At 41.3% G+C, this 5,835-nt stretch overlaps 1 long non-coding RNA gene across 1 annotated transcript; it reads left to right on the forward strand.

Annotated features, from left to right (window-relative positions):
- Window positions 1-3,255: 3,255 nt before the first annotated feature.
- On the forward strand, window positions 3,256-5,597 carry LOC144889432 (uncharacterized). The gene is made up of 2 exons (XR_013621738.1): window positions 3,256-3,404; window positions 5,190-5,597. It is a non-coding gene; the product is annotated as an uncharacterized LOC144889432 (long non-coding RNA).
- The last annotated feature ends 238 nt before the right edge of the window (window positions 5,598-5,835 follow it).

The raw sequence follows: 5,835 nt of genomic DNA on the forward strand, positions 1-5,835 counted from the left end.
TCCACCTCGGCTATGCTGTATTGTGCAAAGATGAGAGTAAACCATGCGGAGTTGTATCAGCAGCCATTTTATCGCCAGGTCACTGACATTGTAGTCAGACTGGCATAGTAAATCAATATTCAAGTCCAAAATTTCCTCTCAAAGGGGGAGAGACCTGCCAGTGGGAAGTGAACACGTGTTTAATAAAAAGATCCACTCAGATGTTAGTAGTTTACAATGAGTAAGCCATTACATACGCTTTACCAATTGTAAGCTTTTCAGGGATAATGGTGCAGGTGGAAGGATAAGGCACTTTGTCTCACGATGATTCCCTATCACATTTTAAATTATATGATTTCAAGGGGTGTAAGGATGACAGAATGAAACACATACCAAAGGCCATTGTTGGCAATGTTTCTTCTACAGCAGTAAATTGGCAAAACAGCACGTGATATAAACAGGTTATCGTAAAACCACCCCAGCACAGAAGTGATGTTGGAAGAAGCTGTTCTGTAAAATAACCTGCAGAGAACAGACATTAGGAGCATTGTGCACAGCTGGAGCAAGACAGCTGACGATGGAACCACAGCCGACATCCAGCACAACAGATTGGTCAGTGTGAACCTCTGGGCGACATCAGTATTTGCTGCAAAAGTTGTTACCAATTGGGGAACCTGTCACACATCCACCCAGTTTCGGCATCCATTACACCATGACGATTTTTTCATAATTGTAGCCGGGAAAGCAGATAAAGTTGATATGCAACTTCTGCTTAGTTAGTCAGTGGTGCAGTGCCAAATTTTGAGGTGCCGGAGCACAACAAAAATGTCGGCCGTGATGTCACCAGATATCGACCATCACATCAAGTTATTTTTTAACAGGACATTAACCATTTGAGTCCCAAAGACGAGTGAGAAATGAAATACGGCATGCACATTTTACCATGATAAACAAAAGCTTAACACTTACACCCATTTCATCTCACAAATAAGAATCCTCTTTTTAAGAAAAAGTCAGATCAGTTCGTCTCTAACCACCGTTTTTTGACAAAACTATGTATTTTACGAAATAAAGAGGTAAAAAAAATAAAAATTGATTTGGTCCCATGTGGTAAGGGCTGGCAGGATGGTCTAAACTAAAGGTATGTACACTCGCCTCTAAGCTGTCTAGCCTGGGATTGAATCCTGACCCAGCTATAAACTGCCATCATGGCGTGTCGCAGACAGGGTGATCCATCAATGTGTGTGCCGTCACTCACATGGATGTTAGGCTGCGTGTCCTGTCTCCCAGAATTATTATTTAGTTGTTGCTGTTGTCTTTCACATTAGTTGGTGTCTTTCTTGGACTTGATGAAAAAAAGATAAAGTTTCATCACTGTCCCACCCACACATCACCTGGTTGTAGGCATCCAAACTTTTACATGCCTTCGTGCCTTCCAGGTGTAAATACTTTTTGTAAACATAAAATAATTCCTCAAATCTGGATATAAAATGGGTGGAAAGTTCGTCTCATTTCTGGACCTTGTTGTATGCGGCAGCTCATACGGTTCCGTGTTGCCTATAACTTGCATTGTTCTAATTTTTTTAATTTTTTTTTTTTTATACAAGATCGAGGCTCGTGAAAGAGCTAACATTAATCACACAGAAAGACAAACTGACACATAAAACATATAACATGGGGAGCGGTAGACAAGATGGAGCGAGAGGGGAGGAACACAAACACAACATCTGAGAGCAGGGACATCAAGAGATCTGTGGGAGGGAGAGGGCTTTAGGGGAGGGGGGAGGCATGGGAAGGGGGGGGGGGGGGTGGGAGAGGTATAAAACATATGGACACTGCTGGGACTTCCAGGAAAGAAGTTGGAATTTCAAACGAGGTGGATCTGGGGGGAATTAGTGGGGGTAGAAAAGATCAAGGTTTTGGATGGGGAAAGATAAGAGATGGTGGTGAACAGCTGTTTTAAAGACCTGGAGGGAGGAGTGGGATTGAAGGGAGTGTGGGAGTTTGTTCCAGAGGCGGGAGAAAAGAGGAATGAAAGAGTGAAGGTGAGCAGAGAGCCGAGATTTCGGCAGTTTAACCATCAGAGGGTTGCTGGCAGATCTTGTGCGACCTGTAGGAATATTTGGGGGACAAAGCACAGAGAGAGCTGGGGGAGCAAGGCCAGAGAGGAGTCGGTAGAAGACAGAAAGACCACCTTACCTGTCTGCGGTGAGTGAGTGAAAGGCCCTCGGAGATAGCTTCATCACGGGAGATTCCAATGATTCTGAAAAATATTGTTCTTTAATAAATAATATTGTATATAATAAAATAAAATAAATAATAAATAAATAATAAAAATAAATTTATATAAATTAAAAATAAATTAAATTTATATTTATAAAAATAAATAATAAAATAAATATAATATTGTTCTTTAGACAAAGTGTCCAACGTATTGACATATCTAAGCTTCGGGACAAGCTGTGATCCGATTTATTTGGCCATGACAAAGCACAGAGCACAATAACTCAACCGATCGTGAACGTGAACGTGGGTGTTTTTTTTTTGTTTGTTTTTTACTTTTTCTTTTAACTGTTGCAGAACTAAGCTCCGCCTCGGACGGATAGAGGTGCCGGAGCAACGCTCCGGTGTGCTCCAGCACCACTACACCCCTGGTTACAGTCCATAAAAGACAAACACCCAATGATAAATGCATTGTCAGTTGATACACTGCTAATCATTATTGTCCGCCTCCAAACTTTAAGAAGCCTTTGCAGCAATGTAGCCCTTGGGCAGGGAATCAATCCATGGACACAATTCTGGCTCACCGATCATCAATGTGGAGTGGAGCCCTCCTCCCCTCCCCCTCACACTCCAAGACTTGAGCTGGCAACTCAACTTGCTGCAAAGGAAAAGGCAAATGAATCCATGTGTCACACCAGCACTTGCTGCAAACGTCCTGACCCACTTACTGCAAAAGGCACCCTCTGCTCTTTGTCGTGAATCACTCTTCAATAATAGAGAATTGTTGATTAAACTTTTTGAACAATAAATATATTTAACATTACACTCATATATGAGGAATGTTCAAAAGGTCTGGAAAGGAGTTAGTCGTCCAAGCAATACCAAAGTTTAAAATTTAGATAAATTATACATAATGAGTCAGGAAACCTTTTCGTATTTTTACTGAAAATTATTTTTATTTGAAAAAATCCTCTCCACTGTTATTGAGGTTTCTGGTGATCATATGCTTTTATGTAAAAAAATAAAGTCACAAATTTGGTTGTTTCTTTCTTTAGGCTTTGCGTCGCATCCAAAATAGGGATGGTCTTTCTCAGGAGAAAGCAAGGAATAGACTAGCCAGTCAATGGACCAACAGTCAGCGTGTTCAGCAAGCCAATGTGGTACTGTGCACCGAGTGGGATCCTGAAGTTACGCAACAACAGGTATGTAGTCAAATATATTTACAGTCTGTCTTAATAAAGAATAAAATTTCCTTTTGCTTCCTTACCATTTTTTATTTGCTAATAGTTCCAGCAATGGCCACTCGAGCACACAAACTTCATTACTCCCAAAGGGGAAAATGATAGCAACACTTTGTGCATCCTCTTCAAACTTGGCACGCTACGTGGATGAAACCCAAATATGTTTGGGCATGCGAGCCATTTGCTCAAACTTCTGGCTGGCTCTGTGCAGGAATAATTATGTTAATGCTGCATCTCTGCCTCATAGAATGCTGACATCATGTCCCAAAATCACATCCACACAAGAGTGAGGGGCATGGCATAACAATTGATCATTTCTTCATAAAAGTAAAATTTAATAAGATCATAGTCTGGGTTGGGCTAACGGCTCGGGTGCCGGCTTAGGATCCTAGGATCCTGGGTTCGAATCCCGGTCGATCGCTGAATTAACGCCAGGGGGGTTGACTCAGCCTGTCATCCTTCCTAGGTCGGCTAATTGAGTACCAGTTCACTGGTAATTCCCTGTTTGTCGTTAAAGGCGGCAAAAAGGGTTGGCGTCAGGAAGGGCATCCGGCCGTAAAACATTGCTTCAAAAAGGGGACCAAAAAACAACAACAACCACGGTTCCCGAAAAAGGCCAACCCCCGCTTTGCGGGGGAAAATGGCCTCTAAAGGTGGTTATTATTTTTTATATATAGTTTGGGTTGCATTAGGTGATAAAGAGGGTCTTACGAGGCTTGAGGGTCTTGAGGATCTAAAGGGTCTTAGGGCCCAAAGTTTCAAAAGTACTAAAATGATGTAAAGGACCGTCTCCTCTTTGCCGCCTCCCCACTCCCACTCCAACTCTCTGTCCTCCCCTCCCCTTTATTTCTCATTCTTCAAAGCAAGAGGGCATTAATGACATTAAGAGGTTAACATTAAATTAAATATTGGTTAAGATAAAATTAAGAGGTTGAAATTAAATGAGGAAACATTAATGACGCCCTATAATCTATATCATGATGGATTACATTTGGATAAACATAGATTACATTTTGAGTTAATTAGCTAATTATATCTAACCACCTGGAACCGCCTTGAGCGGCCATTTTTCCCCGCAGAGCAGGGGTTGGCCTTTTTTGGGCACCATGGTCCCCTTTTGAAGCAATGTTTTATGGCCGGATACCCTTCCTGCCACCAACCCTGTTTGTCGCCTCTTGCAATACACAGGGAATTACCAGTGAACTGGTACTCAATTTACCGCCCTCGGAGGGATGACAGGCTGAGTCAACCCCCCTGGTGTTAATTCAGCGATCGACCGGGATTCAAACCCAGGATCCCAAGCCGGCACCCTAACCGCTAAGCCAACACCAGGCTTCTTCTAACCACCTGGATAGAATTTTAAAAGGTCTCCATTAGTTTTTTTGTGCATCGACGGCATGAATAGTTATGTCTGTTTCAAAACGATCTGTTGAGCCACCTCGGATGAGTAGGAAAAAAACAAAAATGTTAGTGGGACCATTGTGGCCTGATTGACTGAAGGACTTCATTTTGGCCTCCATAGCTGTTCACAAGCTCGTCTAGTTCGTCGAAGACGAGCTAAAAATGGATTACTGTTCCTCTGTTCCTGAATTTTCATTTTGACATTCTGCTGAGGAATCGATGCTTTTTTTGAATGCAACAATCAGCTCACATTTGAATATTCAATCTAGTGAGGTCTATTCAAACTTTTTTGTGATTTATCATTTTGTGAATGATCTCGTTTTTTGTGTTTCCTTTGTTGTTTAGGTTGAAAAAGCTTGGAACCTCTTGCGAAGAAGGATGGATCAGTGAACGTCATCATATACATTCTCGTTTAGGAGCCACTTTCAAAAAGTCTTGCAATTGTTCCAAGATCAACACATCATATTACATATTACACTTTCTTGTTGAATGTGATTTATAGATGCTCTCCAATTGTTCATCTGCTCTCCAATTCATGATACTCTCCAATATTAGTCCCTTGATCATCTGCTCTCTTCTGCCCTTGTCCTTCTACCTTCTTTCTTTCCTTCTCACCCATCATCTAACTTCCTGCCATTTGTTTGCCCTCAAACTTCTGTCATCCAGATCTTTTACATGAGCCTCCAACCATGTTGGGAAAAATAACAAAAGTAGAGTTTTTTTAATATATATAAAGAAATCTTCTCAACATGATCCAGCTTTTGTACAGGGTGTCTCAAAATAGATGGAACCCATTAACATGATAATAATTTATTACTCAGACAAGAAACTCCAAAAAAGATTACATTTCCTGGAAGATGATATGGGATGGTCTTGATAACATGATAACAATTAAAAAACTGAAGATTTGAGGTCTCTAGCTCAAAGGATACATTTATTAGAGCACATGTTCCAAATGACCGCCTTTGTGCCTTAGACACACTTGAAGCCG

This window comes from Myxine glutinosa, unplaced genomic scaffold (assembly GCF_964187855.1).
Source record: "Myxine glutinosa unplaced genomic scaffold, kmMyxGlut1.1 SCAFFOLD_3750, whole genome shotgun sequence".
NCBI classification, from domain to species: domain Eukaryota; kingdom Metazoa; phylum Chordata; class Myxini; order Myxiniformes; family Myxinidae; genus Myxine; species Myxine glutinosa.